Source organism: Polypterus senegalus, chromosome 16 (genome assembly GCF_016835505.1).
Source record: "Polypterus senegalus isolate Bchr_013 chromosome 16, ASM1683550v1, whole genome shotgun sequence".
Classification (NCBI taxonomy): domain Eukaryota; kingdom Metazoa; phylum Chordata; class Cladistia; order Polypteriformes; family Polypteridae; genus Polypterus; species Polypterus senegalus.
The window spans coordinates 72,831,522-72,845,066 of record NC_053169.1 but is presented as its reverse complement, the minus strand read 5'-3'; positions in this window follow the sequence as shown (position 1 = coordinate 72,845,066).

Here is a 13,545-nt window from a genome sequence, read left to right as displayed (position 1 = left end):
ATTGAGAGCTTTGCCTTACGGCTCAGCTCCTTTTTCACCACGACAGACCGATGCAGAGCCCGCATCACTGCGGATGCCGCACCGATCCGCCTGTCGATCTCACGCTCCATTCTTCCCTCACTCGTGAACAAGACCCCGAGATACTTGAACTCCTCCACTTGGGGCAGGATCTCTCCCCAACCCTGAGAGGGCACTCCACCCTTTTCGGCTGAGGACCATGCTCTCGGATTTGGAGGTGCTGATTCTCATCCCAGCCGCTTCACACTCAGCTGCGAACCGATCCAGAGAGCTGAAGATCACGGCCTGATGAAGCAAACAGGACAACATCATCTGCAAAAGCAGTGACCCAATCCTTGAGTCCACCAAACCGGACCCCTTCAACACCCTGGCTGCGCCTAGAAATTCTGTCCATAAAAGTTATGAACAGAATGGTGACAAAGGGCAGCCCTGGCGAGTCCAACTCTCACTGGAAGCGGGCTCGACTTACTGCGGCAATGCGGACCAAGCTCTGACACGGTTGTACAGAGACCGAACAGCTCTTATCAGGGGTCCGGTACCCCATACTCCCGAGCACCCCCACAGGATTCCCGAGGGACACGGTCGAATGCCTTTTCCAAGTCCACAAAACACATGTAGACCGGTCGGGCAAACTCCCATGCACCCTCAGGACTCTGCTAAGGGTGAAGAGCTGGTCCACTGTTACGACCAGGACGAAAACCACACTGTTCCTCCTGAATCCGAGGTTCGACTATCCGGACCCTCCTCTCCAGAACCCCCGAATAGACTTTTCCAGGGAAGCTGAGGTGTGATCCCTCTATAGTTGGAACACACCCTCCGGTCCCCTTTTAAAGAGGGGACCACCACCCGGTCTGCCAATCCAGAGGCACTGTCCCGATGTCCATGCGATGTTGCAGAGGCGTGTCAACCAAGACAGTCCTACAACATCCAGAGCCTTAAGGAACTCGGGTATCTCATCCACCCGGGGCCCTGCCACCAAGGAGTTTTTGACCACCTCGGTGACTTCAGTCCCAGAGATGGGAGAGCCCACCTCAGAGTCCCCAGGCTCTGCTTCCTCGTGGAAGGCATGTTAGTGGGATTGAGGAGGTCTTGAAGTACTCCTCCCACCGACCCTAGCGTCAGTGAGGTCAGCAGCGCACCATCCCCACCATATACGGTGTTGACACTGCACTGCTTCCCCTCCTGAGGCGCCGGACGGTGGACCAGAATCTCCTCGAAGCCGTCCAAAGTCGTTCTCCATGGCCTCTCCAAACTCCTCCCATGCCCGAAGTTTTGCCTCAGCAACAACGAAGCCGCGTTCGCTTGGCCTGCGGTACCTATCAGCTGCCTCCAGAGACCCACAGGACAAAAAGTCCTATAGGACTCCTTCTTCAGCTTGACGGCATCCCTCACGCGGTGTCCACCAACGGGTTGGGGATTGCCGCCACGACAGGCACCGACCACCTTGCGGCCACAGCTCCGGTCAGCCGCCTCAACAATAGAGGCACGGAACATGGCCCATTGGACTCAATGTCCCCACCTCCCTCGGGGCGTGGTTGAAGTTCTGCGGAGGTGGGAGTTGAAGCTACTTCTGACAGGGGACTCTGCCAGCCGTTCCCAGCAGACCCTCACAACACGTTTGGGCCTACCAGGTCTGACCGGCATCTTCCCCACCATCGAAGCCAACTCACCACCAGGTGGTGATCAGTTGACAGCTCCGCCCCTCTCTTCACCCGAGTGTCCAAGACATATGGCGCAAGTCCGGCGACACGACCACAAAGTCGATCATCGACCTGAGGCCTAGGGTGTCCTGGTGCCAAGTGCACATATGAACACCCTTATGCTTGAACATGGTGTTCGTTATGGACAATCCATGGCGAGCACAGAAGTCCAATAACAAAACACCGCTCGGGTTCAGATCGGGGCCATTCCTCCCAATCACGCCCTTCCAGGTCTCACTGTCATTGCCCACGTGAGCATTGAAGTCTCCCAGCAAAACGAGGGAATCCCAGAAGGTATGCCCTCTAGCAACCCCTCCAGAGACTCCAAAAGGGTGGATACTCCAAACTGCTGTTGGCATACGCACAAACAACAGTCAGGACCCTTCCCCACCCGGCGGAGGGAGGCCACCCTCTCGTCAACCGGGGTAAACCCCAATGCACAGGCTCCGAGTCGGGGGGCAATAAGTATGCCCACACCTGCTCGGCGCCTCTCACCGGGGGCAACTCCAGAGTGGTAGAGAGTCCAGCCCCTCTCGAGAAGATTGGTTCCAGAGTCCAAGCTGTGCGTCGAGGTGAGTCCGACTATATCTAGCCGGAACCTCTCGACCTCGCGCACTAGCTCAGGCTCCTTCCCTTCAGAGAGGTGACATTCCCGTCCCAAGAGCCAGTTTCTGTAGCCGAGGATCAGACCGCCAAGGTCCCCGCCTTCGGCCACCACCCAACTCACACTGCACCCAACCTCCTTGGCCCCTCCCATAGGTGGTGAGCCCATGGGGAGGAGGACCCACGTTACCTCTTCGGGCTGTGCCCGGCGAGCCCATGGGTGCAGGCCCGGCCACCAGGCGCTCGCCATCGAGCCCCACCTCCAGGCCTGGCTCCAAAGGGGGCCCCGGTGACCCGCGTCCGGGCAAGGGAAAACATCGTCCAAAGTTTTCATCATTGGAGGTTTGTTGAACCGCTCTTTGTCTCATCCCTCACCTAGGACCAGTTTGCCTTGGGTGGCCCTACCAGGGGCATAAAGCCCCGGACAACATAGCTCCTAGGATCATTGGGACACGCAAACCCCTCCACCACGATAAGGTGACGGTTCAAGGAGGAGTGATAAAATCATTAGTTTTGGAAATGCTTGGATGCCTTGAAAGATGCCAAAGAAGGACATCCTGGTGCATAGATTCTGGTACAAAATCATTATCTGGTGAATGTCATCTTTATGACCAACTGAGTCACTAGCTTGAAGAGCCATTTTTTGCATCCTAGTTAAGTTGCCTGTTTCTACATTCTCAGTAGGAATAAAAATTTATGACTCTTCTTCCCATTCAATAACGTTAGATTGATAAAACAGAGAACTACTTTTGAGGTTAATTTCATCTGGTTGATAAAAAATGGTTAACTTAAACTTGCTAAAAAATAAAGACAAGCACCTAGCATTTTGCCATTTTCCAGTTTTTAAACAGGAAACAGGTTTGCGGTCAATAAATATTAAAAATGGAAACTTGAACCCTTTTACCTATGATACCTACCTTCATTCTTCTAGTGCTAATTTTACAATATCAGAAAAAGGGGAATTAAACAGCATAAAGCAGCATCCAACTTCAACTATGAAATTCAATGAATTAACAGGATGATTTAGGATGGGAGCAGAGATGAATAATTTATTTTCTTAGGAGAAAATCAATTTTATTTTCGTTGGTGAGGAGGTTATTGATGAAGCAATAGTAGTGAAATTCCTGATAAAATGTTCCTAATGATTTGAACTAAAACACTTTTGACTTATTTAAGAGAATTGAGAATCAGTCAACCAACAGTTGCTTTTTCTTTTTTAGAGCTCATACTTAACTTGTCAGAATTTAAATTATAAACAAAATGGCAAAATGTCTTATTGTTTACATGTTTTGGAGATTCCCTTGATGCCATCACCTCTGCTGTCATTTTGTGTATTTATTGCTGTTAATGCCATATGTTATTAAAGTACAGTGCTCTTGTGAGTTTGTGGTATGTGCACAAGCATGTGTTATGTATGAGTGCCAGAGGATTACCTTCTGGGATTAATCAAGGTAAACAAAACCACCCTGGGATATAACAGTGTGTGGTCGCTAACACTGCCATCTCTTTTCTGCCCACAACTCTGAGAAACTGCCCACTGACGGCAACTGACACTGTCCCTTCCAGTTAAAGGACTAAAAAAACCATCCACTCCCGGAAAGACTCATGAAAGATGAACTTCGCTGAAGAAGAGACACTCTCCAAGAGGTGGCTGAGGCACACCAGTTGGGAAAGGCCCAAGGTCCAGTCCAGTTGCTTACCCCGATGTGCACATGGGGCAACGTTGAGACTTATTTAGTCATCTTTTAATGCATCACTGCACAGCAGCACTGTTCAAAGTTTTATCCATGGAGACACAACAAGCATATCATGACATGGAGGAGCATGCCGCTGTGGAGTACCCTACTGTCAAATGGGAAATACTGGCCTGCTATGGTCTCATGCCTGTTTGCCAGGCCCAACACTGATGGAAGTGACGCTTTGACCCTGAATACTTGGCCCACATGCAAATATTTCAAGATTGACTATTGTCTGTGCCTGGGAGAGATCACAGCTGATTAGGTCTCGGAGATAGTTGCAGTCAATTTCTTGGTCAATGCAGTCCTGGAAGATCTAACTCATCCCATCTACCAATCAACCTGAGTAAACATGGAGGGGCTGGTGGAAACAGTCGAGTGCCATTGTAGATCTATCTAGATCGAGAGGCCAGAAAAGAAACAACATCCCCGAACCATGACGGCACAAAGGGAATCCTGAAGGAGACAGAGCCACCTCCCAGAAGAAGAGGGGCGCTATCCTACACTGTTCCGCTGCTACTGCTATGGTGAGCCGGAGCAGACCTTGACCACCTAATCCTCTCACCATTCCTTTTTCAGGCTTGGCTCAGGTAGATGGACACCATGTCCATGTACTTTGTGATTCTGGCAGCAATATCACCGTTGTTACATACCTTTACATCCTGTCACAACAGTACGAAGGTAAGGAGGCCAGCCTAACATATATACATGGAGAGGCCCAGCAGTACCCCCATTAAAGTCTGCTGGATCCTCAGTGCATGAGCAGCTTTGGCAAATGGGGCTCCTACCACAACCACCATATGCTGTGATTGTGGGGTAAGACTGGCCTGACCACTCTAGAACAGACCTGGCCTAGATTTTGTGGACCTGGGAGACCATCTGTGTTGGCATGGAGTACTACCTGTCTCTGTTGGGCCATGAACTTGAAGGGTTGGAAGCTTAGGAATTATGGTATAGCAGGTCCACAGTGCTTGCAGCAAGGGTCAGTTTTTAAATAAATAATCACCGCGCTCGCTGCTTCGTAAGGGTGGCGTAGTAGTTGTAGCAAGCCGCGGGGCAATCTGCGGTGTGGGCGTTTCTCACCTAGTGCACAGGTGAGGGACTGCCCACATCCGTGATTATTCCCATGGCTAATGTGCTGCAGCTGCTATGGCAACTTGCTGTATAAAAGAAGTAGAACGAAAGAAAGGAAAAGTGGAGACAGAGGTTACAGGGAGCGAGGGAACAAGTCGGTGAAAGAGAGATAGACAGACAGATAGACACGGAGCGAACAAGCGCTCGCTGGCAGCTGCGAGGAAGCCTGGGTGTTAGGCTGACACCCAGGCCGTAGTAGTTGTTGTCGCTCCCATAGAATTTGTTGTTGGAAGTACGGGAGTGACTGGGAGATGGGTGACTCCGCATGGGGTCGCGGATGGCAGCAGGAGTCAGGATTTGGGATGTGGTGTCCTCCACGTGAGAGCTTTGGCTGTGAGAGGAATTCCCAAGTCGCGGTCTGGAGGGAGCGGAACCGAAGCCAGGGATCGGGACGCCACCAGATCGGTAGTGTAGAGAAGGACAGCTGCAGGTAGAGTGGCTCCCCTGTTGCGAAGCCTGGGCAGGGAGAAGCAGGGGAATCACCAGTTAAAAGAAGGCACTGGGCTTGTTGTTTGTTTTAAAGTCGGGCTTCCTAAGAAACATTTTAACCTCGTTTTAAAAGGATTGCTTTTTGTGTATTTTTTTAACCTCCACGTTGGTTTTTATGAATTATTTATTTAATGAAGATTTGTGAATCACTGCACTTTATTGAACACTGTTTTTTGATTGTCTTTTAATAAAAGCACTTTTGCACATCTTTACCTGCCCCTTGCTCAATTGTTATTGCCTCAACTGTCTAGCTCATCCCTGTGACATTATCGATGGTATTGGATTCAAGGGCTTACAAACAGCAGATGGGAGTGTGGAGCCGAACCCGCATCGTCACAGGAATCAACAGGTGACTCGAGGGTTGGTGTCCCTATGTGAGGATAGCCACTGTAGAGTCACTCACAAGACTGAAGTATCATCTCAAGTTGTAATGCTGGAGCTGGGCAACTCTCTACTTGAATATGAGGGCCTCCCACACAATTGCTGCATACCTCACCTCCAGGTACAACAGTTTCTGGCTCAGGTACATAACAGGGTGTTCAGCTCCTTTGACAACCTGGCTCATAACAGCTCCCAGGCTGGTGTCTGAGGTGCCAGCCTGGAAGAGGAAAGGTAGAGAAAAGTCATGAGGCATCAAAACTGGAGCAGAAATAAGTACTGTCTTTAAGTCACATGTCTTGGTCCTGTGCTGAGCCAATCCGCCAAATGTGTTGAACACCCCATCATGTTCCTGAGCTGGAAACATTTGGACTAGGAGACGAAGTATGTAGCAGTGGAGTGGGAAGCCTTGGTGATTAAGTGGGCTATTAACTAGCTGAGATACCACCTTATTCAATGTTTGTCACATAACAGGCTCTAGTTTCCCACAACCATATATATATACTGGTAAACATTCATTTGGAAAAGGGATGCATAAATGAATAACACTCTATACACAACAGTACTATTGTTGTTACCACAACTACACTGTTCATTGCTTCCTCCTAAATATCATCCAGTTTTCTGTCCATCTACAGGTCTGATGACAATACTTCCTTACTCCTTTCTGCAGGTACTTTATTAATGCTGTCACTTTTGTTTGAGCACTGAAAACAATATTTTTTCTCTATGGGTATAAAGAGCTTTGTTTTCTTCAAGCTCAGGATATAATTATGCTTACAGCTGACCTTTTTACAGCTAACCTTAGTTTACCTTACTACATTTTTCATCATATTTCCTCTTACTTATGTTACATTCATTAAGAGGTTCAGAAACCTGAAAGATTGCAGTAACTTAATGCCTATATGTAATAATTTTGTTTTCAATAGCATCTTCAGCCTGTCCCCTGCGGAGGGAGTTGTATAACATTCCATTGACTTTGAATAGTCACATAGCCTCAGAGGACTGTGGAGTACACAAGCACTGTTGTTTCACAGCTGCAAAGCCCTTAGTTTAAATCTTAGCCTAGGCACTGTCTTCATGGAGTTTTATATGAACAACTGAATTTCACAGGTCAGTTTAATAAGTTAAAAGCATCAGTTGTAATTTAGAAATCTCACCAAAAAGTAGTTCTTTCTGGAAGAGTTAAAGTAGAGTGTCAAAGAAAGCAACGTTTCTTTTTTTAATGTTTTCATCTTTCTCTGTATTACTGTATGATGACAATAGATCCTTCATGAAGACAGCTATAGAGATATTTGTCCAATTCTTCTAAAGTTATAAAATGCCATAGTTAGTGAATGTATTCCACTGTTTTGAACTGAAATATAAAGCTTTATCTATTTTATTTCACTTGATAGACTGCACCATCCTATGTTATGCCTCCTTCCTTTCGGTAATCTGCCTAGGGCCATCAGGGTGAAGACTGCTATGTCTCATAAGTTAAGAATACTTGCCTATAAGTTGGCAGATATGTTAATTTAGTGTTTTATGAGCTTCATCATACCAGACACTGTGCAATTTGTCTTGTTTTGAAAATAAATAAATTGTTTTATTAAGAAGAGCATTAATTTTATGACCTGTCTGAAAGCATATCTGCCCTGTGCTTCCACAGGGTTTCAGTCAACATGTCTACACATTTCGAGGACTGGTACCGTATTGTCGGGAAAGATTTTCCAGCAGAGAGTTGATTAAGCAGTCACAGGTGATTATTTCTTTGACCTTTTTGACCTTGTCTTCCCCAAGCTTAAGCCACTGAGCAAATTTCCCCCATAAATCAAAAGTCTGAGAGTGTCATAGCTGCTCCTTGTCAAGTCACCACTCTATTCAATGACGTGCCTGCAGATCCGGTGAACCTGGAAAGAATCTTCTTTTTTTAAATGGTCAAAGTTAGCGGCAGCCTGCTTATCAATTTCATAATAAGCTCTCTGTGCCTCCCTCATTAAGAATGGTGCAATAATATGCACCCAATCATTCATATCTCATCTGCGCCAGATAGTATGGAAAATGAAAATGTATGTACAGTATTAGCATAAATAGACATAAAAGTAATTAACAGCTTCTGAAGCATTAGATTAAGCATAAATTAGACATGTCAAGCAAATCCTCTTTAATAAAACCCCTGTGTGCGTCCAAGTGTCCGTGTGTGTGTGTCTTCTGGTGAAGTGCGCATGCGCAGGCCGCGCCACACATTGTACCGTGCCCCTCCCATGCGCTCGGCACGTGGACGCACACACACTGGAAGCTGGGCACACAGTGAACGGCCGCGTATGATAAGATATAAAGGACACCATTGCTGGGGAGAGTGCTGATTGGGTAGTCGCGGCAGCGCACATAAAATCCGTTGTTGGGAGACGCCTCACAAAATAATCAGTTGCACGCCCCCACAGATTAAAATACTTGCTGGGGAACTGCACAGTACTTGCTGGGGAAACGCCACAGGCACGATTATAAGCAGCACGCCACACATTACATCAGTTGCTGGGGACACTCTGCTGATTGCCCACTGTTGTGACAGAAAATTAAAGTCATATTACGGTCATCAAAGCCAGTATTACTGTCAGAGAAAATTACAGGCATTTTATGGAAATACAAGCCAGTATTATTGCGAGAGAAAATTAAAGACATATTAAAGGATGCATATTACAGCCACATACAAGCCAGTATTACTGTCGGAGAAAATATTACAGACGTATCTACTAACAACATGCCACCCAAAAAAAGGACATGTCAAGCAGGACAAAAGACACAGACAATCAAATCCTATATAAGCAACATCTCCTGGAAGAACGGTCAGCTCAACAAGTAAACATCAACAAAAGAAACGCTGAAAGACAAAGAAAAATACGAGCAAATAGACTGATTGAAGAAAAAGAAAATGACTGTCAGAAAAACGCTAAAAGAGAAAGACTCAGAAGAGCAAACCTTAGAAAAGGTTGGCATTTACTTGCCAGAACCAGTATTCAGCCATGGTCAGTTTTATGTTGCATTATCAAGAGTTAGAAGTTTTCCAGATGTTGTTAGCACCCGTTATTGTAACGGGCTTAATGTCTAGTAATTAAATAAAGACATTAGTCATATTGCATTTTTTAGTTAAACTTGAAGCAAAATTACCAATATTGGGAAACTTAGAAAGATAGAGATAGATAGATAAACTACCCAAGGACAAAAGAATGGGGAATAAGAACATCTGTTGTTTGAAGGCCAGGAAACAAGGAATGATACCAATGATGAAATACAGAAAATGTTGATGATCATGGTAGGCACGTAAGAAGCCAGCTGCAGAAGTTAGTCAGGAGATGATAATGGTTCCCATGAAAACTTGGGAAGCCAGCTAGCCAGGTGCAGAAGGGAGCGAAGGAACAGTGAATGAGCTGTTTTGAGCGAGGTCAGGATGATAAGAAATGATTATATAAACTGTGATTTTTTAACTGTTTGGGGCTCGACTCGATTTGGCCAAATTGGGTTGAGTCTGTGTTATCATTTCATTGCAATAAAGCTATATACTCTGTTTGCCTATCCTCTGAATCCAAGAGCCTTCATTTCAGGTAAAGTCCTGACAATTTTTCGCTTCGACAATAGCAGTCTGCTCAAAAAGTAAGAGGGTCGTTTCAATGTACAGTAGTGGCCAAAAGTTTTGGCAGTGACACAAATGTTGTGTTTTGCTTATGTTTTTGTGGTGGCAGTTCACATTGTTGTGCAGAGTGATCAGAGACATATTAATTCATTGCAAAGAGCATTATTAGTATAAAATGTAAATTTTTCACAAAACCCATTTTAATTTATTTTGGCCCTGGCACAAAATGATCAGCTAAAAATGTTCAGCAAGCACCAGGACCTGAGGAGTCAGATACAGAATCACATTGCCCACCAGTGGCAGTGCAGAGCTTGCTCAGTATTAGCAGCAGGTGGGTGTGAGTGCATCTGCATGCACAGTGAGGCAAAGACTTTGGGACAAGGGCCTTGTGTTAAGAAGGACAGCAATGAAGCCACATCTTTCCAAGAATATCATCAAGGAGAGACTGAAATTCTGCTGGAAGTACAAGGATTGGATATCAGAGGACTGGTGCAATGTTATTTGTTTTAGATGAATCCTCCTTCCAACTGTTTGGGACATCTGGAAAATTGATTGTCCAGAGAAAGAAAAGGTGAACGCTACCATGAGCCCTGTGTCATGCCAAAAGTGAAGTATCCTGAGACAATCCATTTGTGGGGTTGCTTCTAATCCAAGGAAGTGGGCTTACTCACAATTTTGCCCAAGAACACTGCCATAAATAAAGAATGGTATCAAAACATCCTCTAAGAGCAACTTCTCCTAACAATCCAAATGCAATTTTGTGATGATCTGTGTATTTTCCAGCATGATGGCACACCATGTCACAAGGCAAAAGTGATAATGAAGTTGCTTGGAGATAAAATTGAAAGTTTGAACCCATAGCCTGGAAACTCCCCAGATCTTAATCCCATTGGGAACCTGTGGTCAATTCTCAAAAAGCAGGTGGACAAGCAGAAGCCCACAAATTATGATCAACACCATGCACGAAAAAGGCAAGAATGGATCACCATCAGTCAGGTTTTGGCCTAGAAGCTGTTATCCAACATACCAGAGTGAATAAATTATGAAGAAGAAGGGTCAACACTGTAAATGTTGACTCTGTACATAAATTTCATGTATTTGCCAATAAAACCTTTGAAACTAATGAAATGTTTATAATTGTTCTTCAGTATACCATAGAAAAATGTAAAAAAATAACCTGAAAAAGTTGAAGCAACAAAGTTTGCAAAACATCATGTTTGGGTCACTTCCAAAACATTTGGCCACTACTGTACTCCCTTTGGTGAAGTGGTACAATTATTGTGAGGGTCCAAATGCTCTCCCTTCCCGCAAAGCCTTCTGTGCTGTTTGTTGGGCTTCTGCTTCTGCAAAGTTAGTCTACTGGTTGGCCACCTGAACTTGCAGTGTTTGATAATGTTCAGACAATGCTGCAACCATCATGGTGATGTCCATTGGTTCCATCATGTCACCGTATGGAATCCAGCCAGCTATGTCACTGTAACAAAATAAAACAACTGTAACAAATGTGCTCTTTGGAGACAACTTCAGGGCTTGTCAAATGGTAATTCCATCCCAAGTCGAGGGCTGGAACTGTCACCTAATACCTCTCATATTATTCTGGCTGCAGATCCAATGATGGAAGATATGACAACATCTGATGTCAGTTCTGGATTCTGGTCATATGAGTGCATCCCTTCTGCCTCTTCCACCTCATAACTGGCTTGCTTTCCCTCTTGAGGCAGTGTAGTGTTGGACTTGCATCTGGAAAGAGGTTTTTGCATCTTATCTTGTGTTTATTGTTTTGTCATCAGTTATATGGGGGTCACCTGCCAGTGCCCCAACCCTTTTATGACCTTGTCAGTGTTCCATTTACAGTGGCATAGTTGGCAGGATTTCACCGGAGATGAGTGAACCAATGGTCCTTACTATGGTGGTTGCAGCTTTGTCAGAGGAGGTATAAGCAGTGGAGGTTCGGGTGGCTAACCAACAGACCCACCTCGCTGAATCAGAGACTCATCAAGTGGCCTGGGCATCTCTTCATGAAACACAATTCTTTAGAAGATGTGGAGACATATCTCCTCATCTTTGAACACATAACGACCCATCATCACTGGGATCATATGGATTGGGCACACATACTGGCTCCAGGAGAAGCTCTGATGGCTTACTACAACCTTAATGAGTAGGTCAGCAGGAATTACAACAGGCCCAAGGCTGAGATCCTAGCCAGGTATAGTGAATGTGTGCACCAGTAGGCAAGGTAGCATAGGAAGTGGCGCTTTAACTCTAACCGGTCAGCAAGCTACAGAAATTGCCTAATGAGATTCACTCCAAAGGGTGTACTTTGTAATGGTACCAATAATTTTGTTCATGCAATTTTCAGTTTTTCAATATTTAAAATAACATGTTCAGTCATAAATCAAAATCAAAGTTTCTCTCATATTAAATCTCTTATACAGAATTGCAGATACCATATAGTTTTGTCAATTTCAGCTTACTTCAGAGAAACTGTTTTTTTGTTTTTAAGTGAAAGGGTATCAATATTTTCAGCCATGTCTGTACAAATTCTATATAGTAGTGCTGAAACTGGGCTACACTATTAGACAGAGTGCCACTTTAAATATAATTATTTATCTGTTAACATAAAGTGACATCAACAGCATAATGTACGGTTTAGTGACTCATTACTTTGTGGGTGGATGACTTTTAGGGATTTATTTTCTCTTAGGCAGGATATTTCTTATGTAAGCACTTTATTTCTGTCAATGACCCATTCCCATTTGTGTCATGTACATAGTTAGAAGGACAGTACACATATAGTTTCTTCTCTAGCAGCTGTGTATACAGTATATACTCTAAAAGTATCTATCTATCTGTCTATCTATCTAAAAACAATGAAAGTTTCTGTAATCTTGAAAGATGTGTTGTCTTCATCTTATGATTTTTGCCTGCCTCAAAAATTATTGTTGCAATTTTAATATTATAAAGTGTGTAAGCATCCACATGAATTTGGGCCTGAGTTGACTTTATTGCATCTAACTGTACTCAAAGTTGGCAAATAACAGTTTGGATCCTTACAGTGATTTTCCATCTGTTTGGTGACCTCTTCTGGTTGTGTCATAAAAATCCTAATATTGCTACTACTACTCCTGAATGTGACAGAGAGGATAGCAGTACAAAGTGAGTACAGTAGCAGCAGGCATCATGTCTTTACCATCAGGAGTATTCCTTTGCAATCTCCGTTAGTTAGTCCTTGTAAAAACATTCCCTGTAAGCAATCCTTTTATGTAATAATACATCTTTCATGTAAGTAGTATTTGTAATTTTGTTATAGATTCTGTTAAATCTATAGAGTTTGGCTTATGCCTTAGTGTGTTAATTGCTTTCAAATTAGCCTGGTTCTTGCTGAGTGATAGTTCATTTTCTAAGTACCTATTGATAAGCCTATCTACCTTTTTCAGTTATCGACACTTATGAAGATATTTATACCACCATGTAATAGCATTAAGCTTTCTGAGGTTGAGCTTTTTGTTATAGCACTTAAAATACTGCTATATTTACCTGGTATCCATAAAAGTGTGAAATGTATCTATATAACTTATCAGTATATTTTATGTATTTGCATTTTCAATTTCATGCTGTTTATACAGTAAAACACTCTCAACAACACAGTATGATTCTTAGAGTTTGTGTGTGGGGTTGTTTAGCTTACTAGGCAATTGAATGGAAAACTCATTGAGGCCAGTAGAATGATATTCAATAGATGTGCCATAAGTTCATGGAACAAAAGCACAAAGAACTCCACATGATCAATATGAATTAAACATATAATGAATAAAATTAACTAAAGTACATATCAAGATTTGGCCTTTGTATTATGATAAGTATTATGGCC